General features: G+C 40.9%; 1 pseudogene; it reads left to right on the top strand.

Moving 5' to 3' along the window:
• The first annotated feature begins 1,669 nt into the window (after positions 1–1,669).
• LOC111527844 lies at positions 1,670–2,424 on the top strand (annotated as a pseudogene).
• Positions 2,425–14,770: the final 12,346 nt, after the last annotated feature.

Here is a 14,770-nt window from a genome sequence, read left to right as displayed (position 1 = left end):
GTCTATGGCCATTTTCATACCAGTACCATGCTGTTTTGGTGACTATGGCCTTATAGAATAGTTTGAAATCAGGTAATATGATGCCTCCAGATTTGTTGTTTTTGCTTAGTCTTGCTTTGGCTATGCAGGCTCTTTTTGGGTTTTATATGAATTTTAGGATTGTTTTTTCTAGTTCTGTGAAAAATGTTGGTGGTATTTTGATGGGAATTGCATTGAATTTATAGATTTCTTTTGGTAGTATGGTAATTCTCACAATATTGATTCTACCCATCCGTGAGCCTGGGATGTGTTTCCATTTGCTTGTGTCATCTGTGATTTGTTTCAGCAGTGTTTTTTTTTTTTTTTTTTTTTTTGAGACGGGGTCTCGCTGTCACCCGGGCTGGAGTGCAGTGGCGCCATCTCGGCTCACTGCAAGCTCCACCTCCCGAGTTTACGCCATTCTCCTGCCTCAGCCTTCCAAGTAGCTGGGACCACAGGTGCCTGCCACCACGCCTGGCTAATTTTTGTATTTTTAGTAGAGACGGGGTTTCACTGTGTTAGCCAGGATAGTCTCGATCTCCTGACCTCGTGATCCGCCCACCTCGGTCTCCCAAAGTGCTGGGATTACAGGCGTGAGCCACCACGCCCGGCCTGTTTCAGCAGTGTTTTGTAGTTTTCCTTGTAGAGGTCTTTCACCTCCTTAGGTTAAGTATATTTCTAAGTGATTTTGTTTTGTTTTGTTTTGTTTGCAGCTATTGAAAAAGGGATTGAGTTCTCGATTTGATTCTCAGCCTGGTTGCTGTTGGAGTATAGGAGAGCTGATTTGTGTACATTAATTTTGTATCCGGAAATGTTGCAGATTTCTTGTATCAGTTTTAGGAGCTTTTTGGAGGAGTCCTTAGAGTTTTCTAGGTATACAATCATATCAGCAAACAGTGACAGTTTGGCTTCTTCTTTACATATTTGGATGCCCTTTATTTCTTTCTCTTGTCTGATCGCTCTGGCTAGGACTTTCAGGACTGTGTTGAAGAGAAGTGGTGAGAGTGGGCATCCTTGTCTTTTTCCAGTTCTCACAGGGAATGCTTTCAACTTTTCCTCATTCAGTATTGTGTTGGCTGTGGGTTTGTCATAAATAGCTTTTATTACATTGAGGTATGTTCCTTGTATGCCGATTTTGCTGAGAGCTTTAATCATAAGGGATGCCAGATTTTGTTGAATGCTTTTTGTTTTGCATCTATTGAGATGATCATGTGATTTTTATTTTCAATTATGTTTATGTGGTGTGTCACATTTATTCACTTGTGTGTGTTCAACCATCCCTGCTTCCCTGGTATGAAACCCATTTGATTGTGGTGGATTATCTTTTTGATTGATTTTTGAATGTTTCCATCATAAAGAAATGGTAAACATTTGATGTGATGAGTGTGCTAAATGCCCTGATTTGCTTATTACACATTGTATTCATGTATCAAAATATCACACTGTACTATATTAATATGTACAATTATGTCAACTAAAATAAATAAAAATAATAGCCATGACTTTAAATAACTTAAGAAATAATATGATGGACCAGGGGATGAGGAAATAACATGACCCAGCCCTGACCAATCAGAGTTTCCCACACTGTACCATATATCCCTAACAACAGGTATTAGTCCAAAGGTCGTTTTCTCTGGTTCTTTATTTATGAACATTGTGAGAAAGATATCTATTTTTCTGCTGAAGCTGTTAAGGTAGGATAATAGAGAAGTTGGAGCTGATAAGCTGATATTGACTATCTTCTTTAGAAATACAGAGCTCTGATGACAAATTTGAGTCTCTGAATTAATTATGTCTCTAGTCAACCTCACCCCTCCCCTGGCCTTTCCAGATAAATTTACATGTTGAATCTTTTCTTTAAAACTGTTAACTTGTGGCGGTCTGCGCTGCAGTGTGAAGGGCTCGAAGATGGCCGGTTGGCAGAGTACGTGGATAATCTGATGTGCGATGGCTGCTGTCAGGAGGCCGCCATTGTCGGCTACTGCGATGCCAAATACGTCCGGGCAGCCATGGCCGGGGGCATCTTTCAGAGCATTATGCCAATAGAAATAGATATGATTGTAGGAAAAGACTGGGAAGGTTTCTTTACCAATGGTTTGACTCTTGGCGCGAAGAAATGCTTAGTGATCAGAGATAGTCTATACGTCGATGGTGACTGCACAATGGACATCCGGACAAAGAGTCAACGTGGGGAGCCAACATACAATGTTGCTGTCAGCAGAGCTGGTAGAGCACTGGTTATAGTCATGGGAAAGGAAGGTGTCCACGGAGGCACACTTAACAAGAAAGCATATGAATTTGCTTTATACCTGAGGAGGTCTGATGTGTAAGCAGCCTCTCCCCATCTACCTAGCAACTGTCTTCATCAACAACCCTAATTGTGGTCACAATGCTACCAAACTATAGATGGTAGCTAATTTTTCTTTACCTATTTTCTAATGTCATGATTCCTGTTTGCCCAGTGGATCATTTATATGTTAACCACTGTATGTAACCAGCCCTTATCTGGCAACATAATTGCAGCACAATAATGATTTGCATGATACCTTGAAACTGGGGGGAGGGGGCATGCCAAGTTGGGCATCACTTTGTCTTAGCAATTAATGGAATATCGATTACTAAAATATGTTAATATTAAGCAAGGTGCCGGTTGTACAATCTCTGATTAATATCTTTTCAACACTTTGAGCATTTACTTGGCTCATTTAGTCTTCCTTTTGTAGTGCGTGGTTGGGAGGAAAAAGGGCATGCATCTTTCCTTCACTCTTCTCTTTTTTTTCCACCCCCCTCTCCCTTCGCACATAGGCGTTTAGTTTGCTTCCATCTTTTTTTATGCAGTGCCTATTTTTTTTAACCAGTTAATATCCCTTTTGTTGATGAGCTATTGAAAGCTGCAGTAGTTTGCTTTTAGTATTGTTGTTGCACTTGAGTAGAGACAAACCTTTATTCATAGCGTCTATAGGACATATGAAGAGTGCAGTCCGGGCGCGGTGGCTCAAGCCTGTAATCCCAGGCTTTGGGAGGCCGAGACGGGCGGATCACGAGGTCAGGAGATCGAGACCATCCTGGCTAACACGGTGAAACCCCGTCTCTACTAAAAAAAAAAAATACAAAATAACTAGCCGGGCGAGGTGGCAGGCACCTGTAGTCCCAGCTACTCGGGAGGCTGAGGCAGGAGAATGGCATAAACCCGGGAGGCGGAGCTTGCAGTGAGCTGAGATCCGGCCACTGCACTCCAGCCTGGGCGACACGAGCGAGACTCCGTCTCAAAAAAAAAAAAAAAAAGTGCAATGGCAAAACGAGAGCAAAAAGCACTTCCTCCCGTGACCTTACAGTAACCATACTGATTGAATCCCCGGGGACATTCCATCATTGCAATAGCTCAGATTTTTGTTCCTGTCTTTTTCTTGGCACACCAGGTCTACTCTTTAGTAAAATTGTAAAAGGTTGCCATTATGGACATTAGGTATCCCAACATAACCACCTGGAGTGTCTCCAGTTTGTTCTTCATAGGACCAATTTTTATTTGCAGCTTGAGTTTTTATATGAGGTTGCATTACTGTGGACTTGGCTGTCTTGTGATGAATTTTTTTCATATGTATTCTGTGCCATACGATTATTAAAATGAACTGTTGCTATTGTGAGATGGATTTTAACTGACCTGTTAAGGGTTTCCTTCGAATGGCACTACTTTAGGGACATTCTAGTATTTGCTTCTATTGTTTGGGCCTTGTGGATGATGTACAGATTTAAAAACAAATCTTGTTGCTGATTTGTCCATTTCTTTCCCTGCATTTTGTTACATCTGGGATACAGTCATAACTCATCTGATTTAATATGCATTTTTAAAAATGCCATAACTATTAAACACTTTGTTTACAGACAGATGAAATAAATTCATTCCAACCAAAGAAAAAAATACTATTAACTTGTGAGTAAAAAGGTCTTGCTTCTATAACACAACTATTATTTGTTTTTAAGTGAAGGCCCAACAGATTTTAATGTTCTCTCTATCAGTGAACTATAAGTACTAGAAGCGTAGTCTTGGACATGTCACTTGTATTAACCTTTCTAATTCCTAGTGTTACATCTGAACCCTTGAGCTTTGACCTATTATAAGGATTAGAAGGTAGAATAAATGTAAAGTACCAGGACCTGACACTTGGAAAGTTTTTTAAAACATCCAAACTCTTTTCGTCATTTGTAAGTTGCACTGTTAGTTTATTAACAGTTTTTGAGGGAAAACTTGGATCTGCATTACACATATGCAGTGTTTTTGGCTGATTGGCATACTTATATCTATCCCTTCAATTATGTAATATTTTCCCATCAATATCCAAATTTTAAGACTTATATTTTTGAGAAATATAGAGTCAAAAGCATTTTCTGCATTGACTTTGGCCACAGGTTACTCTGCACAGCATCACTGAGACACACCTATCTCTAAAGCTTTTTTTATACATAATCTCCAAGACATATAATCCTGTATGGAGACACTTGAATTTCCACAAGGGTGCTGGACATTTCATCAGGACCTTACGGCACTGGAGGCAGATAAGATCTTTCAGAATCATATTAGCTCCCCTTGGCCTGAAGCCTCACATGCTGAGATACGGGGTTCCTAGGGTCCCTCCTGAATGTGGTCTTCAAGATGAAGAGAAAATGTTAGGCTATGAGATTCAAAAGAGAGGAATCAGAGAAACACCTCCCCTGGAATCAGAACCAATTTTAGTATTGAGATTCAGTCAAAGAAAGATATAGAAGCTAAATATAGGGCCACCATTTGAAGACACAAGAAAGGTAAGATTTCACAGTGTTAGTGCTGAGATGGGGCCAGTTGTACAATATGATCCCAGAATCTCAGTGCTAACATCATTCCAAGTTTAATCTTCCAATTCTCCAACTTAGAATGTTATCTTTTCCTCCTTCACTCCCACGTCACCTCCTATAGTGCACTTCTACATCGCATGCAAAGCATCTCCTTCGATAGCTATTTTCTGTGCTTGCTCCCGGAGTCTTCTCTGTGTTGCACCTGTGATCACATTGTTCTATAACCAGCTTCTTCCCCCAGAGGACTGAGGGCTCCCTCCATGTATCTCCAGTACCTAGCACAAAATGAGTGTTATTGCATACTTCATTTTTATTTAAAAATGGTTCTACAAAGCTTATAGTGAAAACTCTATGTTTTCTCTAAGTTTTCAGAGACAGGAATTTTTCCCTGTCCCACATCTCCTAATCTGAAAATTTCGGTTTGGTAGAAGCGGCCACTTTTTATTCTTCAAAAAATTAAACATAGAATTGACATATGATCCAGCAGTTCCTCTTCTGGGTACATACCCAAAAGAAGTTAAAGCAGAGACCAAGCAGATATTTGTATACCATGTTTATAATAACATTATTTGCAACTGCCAAAAGGTAGAAGCAACAGAATATATATGCATCGAGGGATGAACAAAATGTGGTAGATCCATACAATGGAATATTTTTCAGAAGAAGGAAGGAAATTATTTTCCTATAATATGTATGAACCTTGAAGACATGAAGCTAGATTAAATAAATCAGATCGAAAAGGAAAAATATTGTATGAATCTACTTATATGATCCAACTAGTTTAGTAAGATTCATAGACAGAATGTAGAATGGAGGTTACCAGGGGCTGGAAGGAGGAGAGAATGAGGAGTTGTTGCTTAATAGACATAGCATTTAGTTTGGGAAGATGAAAAAGTTCTGGAGATGGAGGGTGGTGATGGTTACACAACATGAATATACTTAATGTCACAGAACTGTACACTTAAAAATGGCAAAATGGTAAATTTTATTATATATTTTTTAACCATAATTTTAAGAAGAAGCAGCTACTCTAATGCTTTAAATAACTTCTTCTTATCCTTAACTCCATGTTTCTTTATTTCTTGTTCAAACTTTTTTTTTTTTTTTTGGAGACAAGCTTTCACTCTGTCACCTAGACTGGAATACAATAACATGATCATGGCTCACTGCAGCCTTGACCTCCTGGGCTTAAGTGATCCTCTCACCTCAGTCTCCTGAGTAGCTAGGACTACAGGTGCAAGCCCGCTACACCTGGCTAATTTTTCTGCTTTTAGTAGAGACAGGGTCTCGCCACGTTGCCCAGGCTGGTCTTGAACTCTTGGCCTCCTAAAGTGCTGGGATTATAGGTTTGAGCCACTGTGCCCAGCCTCAAACTTTCCATTTTATAAAACTTCAAATACACAAAAACAATTACATAATGACTTGTCATTATCCATCATCACATTCAATAATTATTAACATTTGTCCATCCTGTTTCATATGTTTCCACTTTTTTCCAGGAGAATTTTAAAAAATAGACTTCAGTTTCAGAAGAGTTTTAACTACAGGAAAATTGAGAAGTTGTTTCTCCTATTAACATCTAGCATTAGTATGGTTCATTTCTTACCATTATTGAACCAATATTGATGCATTATTTTTAACCAAAAACCATACATTGCTCAGGTGTCCTTGGGTTTGACCGAATAATATTTTTCTCCTCCAAGGTCCCATTCAAGATACCCTATTACATGGAGTTGCCATGCCTCCTTAGGCTCCTCTTGGCTGTGACAATTCCTCAGATTTTTCCTTGTTTTTGAAGACCTAGACGTTATTGAGGAATACTAGTTAGGTATTTTATAGAACGTTCCTCTGTTAGAATTCGGTGTTTTGTTTTGTTTTGTTTTCATAATAAGTAGGAGTTATGGATTTGGGGGAGGAGAGCCACAAGTGAAGTACCATTTTCATTACATCATATCAAGAATTCACACTTCCAGACGAGGGAGTTAATGCTCTCTCTTTAAGGACAAAGTATCTACCTACCTTATTTGGAGTTCTTCTGCAGGGGAGATTTTGCCTCCTCTCCTCCATTGATTTATTTATCACATCATTTTTATCATTATAAACTCATCTCACAGTTAAATAGTTCAGCATGCATTCTTTCACAGAATAGGGTTTTTAAAAAACATAAAGCCATGCTATTCTCACACTAACAAAATTAACAACAGTTCTCTAATTTTGCTAAATACTCAATGCATATTCAAATCTGTCTCTTGTCTTTTTCAACTGGTCTGTCTGAAACAGAATCTAGAGAAGGTCCACACATTGCAATTGCTTCTTATGTCTCTTTATTCTCTGTTCTTCTATAACATACCACCCACCCTACCTATGTTTTTTTTTTTTTTTCTCAAGCAAGCCTTTGATTTGTTGGAGAAACTGTTACCAGAAAAACGGGTCCTAATTCCGACCCCAAAAGAGTATTCTTGGATCTTGCACAGGAAGGAGTTAAAGGTGAGTCACAGAGTACAGTGAGAAGGACATAGTTTATTGAAAGTTACTCAGATACAGAGTAGGTGTCCTCAGAAAGCAAAAGGAAGAATGCACTGTCTCTGTTGTAAACTCTTCTAATATAGGGGTTTAATCTATATAAAAGCTAAGTTAAATGTCTATGTTTGGGTGCTCTGACAGCATGACAAAATTTAGTACTTTGTTGATTTAAAGAAAGTTATCCTTGGCATTTTAGTTAGTATATCAAAGCATGACTATAATAATCTTAAAAGCATATATTGTAATGTGATGTCAGGACATGTGGACATTCTGTTGTCTGTCATAGGTGTTTGTTCTTGCAGGCATTATGAAGTTGTTTGTTCAGCTGTAAACCTCTTAGAACCATGGGTTGTGACTGGCAAGCAATATGCCTTGCTAGTTGAAAAATGGAGTTGACTTTAAAATGATGTCACCCTGGCTCTCCTATGCTTCTGTTTCCCCAAAAAAGCCAGGTTACTTGTCCTGTAGAATGATCCACATCCTGAATTTGGCTAATGGCATTCTCATGGTATTAACTCATTCCTTTATATGTTGTATTTTCTGTTACCCACGAAATAATTCTTCTGATACACATTTGTAATCTTACCATGCCAGCATCTGCTACTCTTCATGTTACCAAATTTCTGTTCAAGGACCACTGAAGCCACAGTCAGTGGACATTCTGAGACCTCTAGGGGAGGGTGGAGATGCTGTCCTGTAATATAGTCTGACCCAAGAAACCTCCCCACTTGGCATGGTGAATCTAGACAAGCTACAGAACTTACTACACCCCAGGCCTGCACCAGCCCTCTCCTAAGATCTTGGGCACTCTCATTTCCCCCCCTTTTTTTCCTAGAGGAAGTCATAGTTTCTCATAACCTTTGCTAGGGATCCTGGACCTTGGTTGTTCCCTGAGGCTGTGTTCTTCACACTGCTGCCATCACTGCTAGAGCAGAGGTGCAGAGAGCTCAGGAGAGAGAAGGGAGGAAAAGCTGAAGATTTTGTGTTATTCATGCTTTCCTGACTCTGGTAAAAGTGCTTCCTCCACCTGCAACCATTTCTGTTTCTATACTGCTGAGTCTTATGTTCCCAAAACCAAGGGAAGCCCATTTTCTTTAAAGCCAGTCACAATTTCTGTTTACTGATGGAATATCTGTTGTTCAGCATTTGTGTTCCTGCTCACAAATGCAAAACAGTTTGATGCCGCACACTTTCCAGGGCTTAGGCTGGAAATGCTGTCCCTTGCCCCTTTGTTACCTTCTGACAGGGATCAGTCCATAGTGTAGTTGGTGTCACAACAGTACTGAAGAAGCCTTCCAATAGATACCCAAATGTGATTCAAAGCAGCACAGGCACACGCCACGGTGCCACACGCTGCCTATGTAAAGCAGGTGTATCAGGAATGCTAAGCAGAGAAGTAGCAGAACACACTGATCCCCATGTTCTCATTGTACAGTTGGGTGCAATTAAGCTGGCACAGTGGACTCTTACCGTGGCTACTGTTCCAGTAGTGTGGATGCCCCCAAATGCTGCATATTAGCCAGGCAGAGACAACTGTGTACTATGATACGACAGTAGTCCCTCTTAGAGGAAGTGACCTTGTTAGAAGTGGGAGTTTCTGAAGCTCTTCAGCTGTTACTGGCCTGCTCTTCCATGGCATCACTTCAGACCTGCTGGCCCAGTTATCCACTCCGCTAACAGGTCTGTGTCTGCTAACAGGTCTAGCTCTGTCTCCTCAGCAGATGTTCTAGGCTCTGACTGCAAGAGCTGACTTGGGCTCCCAGCCCCACACAGACCCTCTGTTCCATGAAAGGGCCATCTATGCAAAGTGCCCCCCAAATGCCAAAGGAGCCAATAAACCAAGGAACAAGACAGACAAATCTAGTTTGTCGGTAAAGGGTGTTCTATTGGGGAACTTACAGACAGAAGCATGATCTTGGATGGCAGCAAGACAGGCAGGTTTCTGCACTTATTACCCCCACACTCAGGGCTTATATACCACACAGAAAGAGTATACATGCTCTGTGCAAGACAAAGGCTACTGTCCAGAACAGGCAAGAATGCTAATGTGTAATAGCCTAGAATTTGTGTGATAACATCAAGGTTGAAATGTTCTTACAATAGGGATGGTAAATAAAGTAGGAATCAGGAGTCAGTCCTGGGACTGGGGCTAATCAGAAGTCAGCATGGAGAATTAGCATCCAAGAGGGAGTCACTTTTCTCTCCACATCCCACCCGTCTAATCCAGCTCTTACAATTTCATGGACTCACATTTCCCTCCTCGTCCCTGATCCTTCGGAGGAGGCTGTGGGTGACATTTTGATGGTGTGAGTGACACATTTTATCCATTTGTTTTCTACTTGTTAAGCAGGGGCCACAGCAGCAACACAAACAACAGGTGATGATATGTATGCCAGGTGTAAGACACAGAATTAAAAATGCCCTTTGCCACGTTTATTCAGGAACCAAACCAAGAGGTATAGAGCAAAACAGCAATAGGAACAGAAGACTATGGGTGGAATTAAAAATGTTTAGCAGGTACTTGGTGAGGCAGTTTTTCCCCATTAAACAGAATGACTGGTAGCTCCATCTCTGTTGGTTAGGACATAGGATTATGGGCTGGGAGTGTATACCAAACATGTTGCCTGAGGGGCACAAGTGCTGGTATTATCTGTAGGGTTACAGGGGCAGCAAAGGACCATGTCAAATGGCCAGCCGGGGGCTGTGTTCCAGTTTATTTGTATGTGGAGTGTTTTGGCCCAGACTTTAACAGGATCGGTGGAGACCACTTTAGTTGGTAGGGAATTCCTTGCTGTCTGGAAAGAAATGCTCTGTCCAACATAGGGGAAGTTGCTAGTCCAACCTCCATTCAGGTGTCTCCTCCCCTGGCTCAAGATCTTGGGGAGTCCTAAATAACCTTTGCCATTGGCCTTTTATCTGCTCAGGTAGAGATGCATCTGGTTGGACTTTCTTTACTACTGTGGTTAATGGACCCTCCTCTATGGTAGTCCTGAGTCATTGGTGTGGTGCCAGAACCATATCTGTCTCAACCAAATTAAGATTTCTAATGGCTTGAGACCTTTGTCTAACTATGCAAGATATTGGATTTTGAGAGTGCTCAAAACTGTGCCTTCAAAATACCATTTTTCCTTTCAATCAACCCTGGTGCGTGGGGGGTGGTATACAGTAAGTGAAATATCCAATCTGTGTCCTTTTCATGCATCCAGTCTTGGACACCAGGTCTGGTGAAATACATGCCTTGGTTGCTATCAAAGTGTGGAGGGTATCCATATATGACATGGAGTTGCTGCAAGCCCCTGACGGTGGCTGCTTGGTTTGCTCTTACAAGGGAAGGCTTGCAACAGTCCCATGGCAGTGTATACACATGTTAGTGCATACTTTTGTCTGAAGATTACTGGCAGGGGTCTGATATAACCTATCTACAGTCTGTCACAGGGGCGACTGTCTTATGTATACGTCCAGGTGTATGTGGGATATGGTAGAGGTACCACATTTGTTAAGTACACATTTGTTCCTTTGTAAAAGGAACAAATTAAGCAGTTTGCTACCACCACCACCACTAAATCTCCATAGCAGAGAGACAATCCTGCTCCCTTTGCTATTTGGCAGCCTATTCATGCACTGAAATCCCCGCTGTGATATGTACCTAATCAACTAGCTCAGTATTCTAATTTTTGCTAGGATGTCTGCCTTCATGTTTCTGGGAGGTGAATCTGACCAGTGTGCTGAAGCAATTATGTCCACAGTGGGTTCCTGTAGACTTTTCCAAATGTCTTTCCACATACCAGCTGCCTATAAGGATTTTAAAATTATACCCCAATTATCTCGGGCCCTTTGGGCAAGCCAAATTGTAAGACCTTTAAGTACTGCCAGACTGTCTGTACAGAGAACTATAGGCAGTGGCTCACGGGTACAAACCAACCATGCAGCTCGGAGTTCTGCCCATTGACTGCTCTGCTGCATTCCCATCTCAAACCAGATACTATCTATCTGTGGTTGTGCAGCTACTACTGTCCATCTAAGTACCAAGCATTGTCAGGAATGAGGGCCATGCCTTCATGTACCATTGGAGACATCTCCTGTGGGGGCTCCACAATAGGGGCAGCACTGGACTCATAATGCACTGGCCCTAAGATAGCATGCAGTTCATCTCTTAAGGGATGCATGGAAAAGACACTATGTTGTTGCATGTATGCATGGCACTTTTGTAAAGTGGAGACTTGGGCAATAGCTGATATAGGCCTGGCAGACATTCCTTCTACCCAGTCCTTGATAGGAGGCCTGTTCTCCCTGGTACCAGGAAAGCAGCAGTTGAGGATTCAACTGGTGGCAAGACCTTCTATATCCCCAGGACCTGTTGTTCAATTGGGAAATAGCAGGTTTCAGTACCCTTCCATAATTGTGACTAAAATCCTAAAGAAACTGCTTCCCTATGCTGGACTTGCCAGAGAGTCCAATGGTTATATCCAAAGACACTGATATTCCAGGAAGCAGGGACCCTAAGCCTTGTGTCTAAGCCACAAGTATTTTATTCTTCTCAAATACTTCCTCTTGTTCTTTATCCCAACACCAATTAAATCTCTTTCTAGTCAGTATAAATGTGGGATGAAAATCCACCAATTTCACAAAAGACCTAGAAAACATAACTATTTAACTGTTTTAGGAGTAGAAAATTGTATTTTGTCAATGAGTGTGCTTGGGTGTCTTACCCAACCAAGTGACCCCTAGGAACTTTACAGCTGATTCTGGGCCTTGTATCTTGTGCAAATTGATGGCCCATCCCCTGGATTGAAGTAGGATGCACAATGCATAGAGATGTTGCTATATGGCAATAACAAGTCTCCAGAAATTAGCATAATATCAATATAATATTAGCCTGTGAATCAGGGTGTACAGTGATGCTAAGGAAGGCATTAGCCAAATCTGACACAGCATGATAAATGCCTACACTTTGTATTATTTTTCTCTCTCAACAAGAAGATGATATTGTTTCACATGAATAATTCACTGTGGCGGAGGAAGGTGCCAGGTTGCCATTTTGCCTCTCCTCTTATAATAGCTTTTACTGCTCAAACTCATAGGCATAATTCACCACAGACATTTGTAAAGTGCATCCCAAAAGATGTCCATAACTGAGATGTTTTCTAAGACAGGTGAGATAAAGACAGTGTAGTAAGCAGGGGAGACTCCATCCAATACCAAGGAGGATTGTTCATCCCTACAATAACCATCTATAGCTGCCCACTTACCAGGGTATCTCTCTGGGTTCCCATGAATTAAGGTGCATTCTGCACCTCTGGCCGCTAAAGCTAAGGTTCTCTGCTTGTGTTTTCTTTGTTGGGTGAGGGGCAGGGACTTGCACAGATTATAAGCTCCATGTGGGGTCTCTGGGTCACCCCCTATTGCTGGTACATGAAGGCAACCTTGGGACCACCCCCAGTCTGTAGGCCAGAGAGGAGTTCACCCCTGGAACTGATTGAGGAAGGGAGGTGGTGAGGTGAGATAGTTCCCCCCGCCATTGTCTGGGTATTGGTGAGGCAGCTGTGGGGGCTGTCAAACAGATTCAAGGCAGGGATGAGAGCCCTCTGTGCAGCAGGAATGGACGCAAGACCTGCCTGGAAGCAAGAGAAGGATGAGAGACCTTAGTCAGGTCCTGATACACCCCGCCTCAGTTCACAGGGCAACCAGTAAAGGAGATGGGGTAGCGACTCCAGAGATGTGTCGATTGGTGTATTCTTTCATGTTTTTATTTAGAGTTGATGTTACGTACACATTTATGCATGCCTGTTTTATGTTAAAGTATTTATATATTTTAGTTAACCTTTATCAGTGTTGAATACAGTTGTCATTAGGCATAAACTTGCATATTCGTTGGAGTTTTTGCTTTTATTTTAATCAAATTTACAATTGTCCATGATTGAAAGAGTCAGATATTTGCACAGGATTGCTTGAGAAAAGGGAGAGGCTTCTCTGCTTCTTATCTATTTCTGCTTTTCTAGGGAGCAATGACTTCTAACATTTTTAGCTGATTTTTTGACTTGACTTCCATATCTTTGAGTACCATTTGTTTATTAATACTGCTTGTTTTGGTTTTTGTTTTTTTTTTCAGTTGCAGCCATTGTTGCACGGCACAATGGTGGGTGGATACAATAGTTCGAGTGCTTGTTCTCTTTCACACTTCCCATTCTTTCCTATTCCCAGTATATGTATGTAGTGATTATGTTTAGGTCAGTCATTCCTTGTTTCCTTCTCCATGACTAATACTTTCATACATCAACTTTAATACTTTTCACTTCTGGCGCAACATTTGTTCTTCCTGGAGTTAATACTTGTTTTTGTTTATTTTCTAGATAACTCTCATTAATTTAACTTTGATATCTCTTTTGTCTGTATGACTCTTTTAAGAAGTTAGAAACTTTGGGCATTCTATTAATTTTACTTTGTTGGAAATATCACTCCTGGACCCTTCTGGTATTCTCCCATCTGAAATGGAGGCTTCTACCTATGAAGCACAGCCACCATCCTCAGATTTCCTACACCACCATCTGGAACAGTGCTTTTACGTGCAGTGGAGCCACCTGGGGTCCTGACAAAATTCAAGCTGATTGAAGGTGTCAAGGCTGGGCCTTTGAATCTTTCTGTCTTGTTTCATGAGATGCTGAATCTGCTGGTTCATGGATGATAGCTGGGGTAGCAAGGATCTCTATTTTTGTCTCATGGTTTTCTATATCACTTTTTTTTAATGGTAAGCATATACTAATATATTTTTAATTAATTTATGTGCTTTTTTCCTAAGTTAGTAACAGGGCTTTTTTTTTTTTTTTTCCAATGTGCCAGAAAACATATTACATAAAATTTGGTATCTTAACTATTAGTGTTATCTGTAAGTACATTGTTGTGCCACAGATGCCTAGAACTTTTTATCTTGCAGACCTGAAACTCTACGCCCATTGAACTCCTCATTAATCCCCACCCCTCCACCCAACCCTTGGCAGTCACCATACTACTTTCAGGTGCTAAGAGTTCAGACACCTCATATAAATGGAATTGTGCAGTATGGAGCTTCTTTGTGGTTGGTTTATTTCACTTACCATTGTTTCTCCAGGTTCATCCATAGTGCAGCATATAACAGGATTTCCTTTTTTTCAGTTGAATAATATTCCATTGTCTGTATATACCACATTTTCTTGATAAATTCATCTATTAATTGGTGTTTTGGTTGCTTCTATGTCTTGGCTATTGTGAATAATGCTGCTATGAACATGGCTATGCAAATGTTTTTTTCTGTACCTTCCCTCATTTTGGTGGAACTAATCTTTTAGTAGCTACTTCAGACAGCACATATTTAAAGTAAGCTTGTATGTTTCAGTGTTGTCCATTATTGTTTTGCTCCTCT

Source organism: Piliocolobus tephrosceles, chromosome 5 (assembly GCF_002776525.5).
Source record: "Piliocolobus tephrosceles isolate RC106 chromosome 5, ASM277652v3, whole genome shotgun sequence".
In the NCBI taxonomy this organism is placed as follows: domain Eukaryota; kingdom Metazoa; phylum Chordata; class Mammalia; order Primates; family Cercopithecidae; genus Piliocolobus; species Piliocolobus tephrosceles.
The sequence above is the reverse complement of the archived record's forward strand: the minus strand, read 5'-3'. Positions and strand labels throughout refer to the sequence as shown.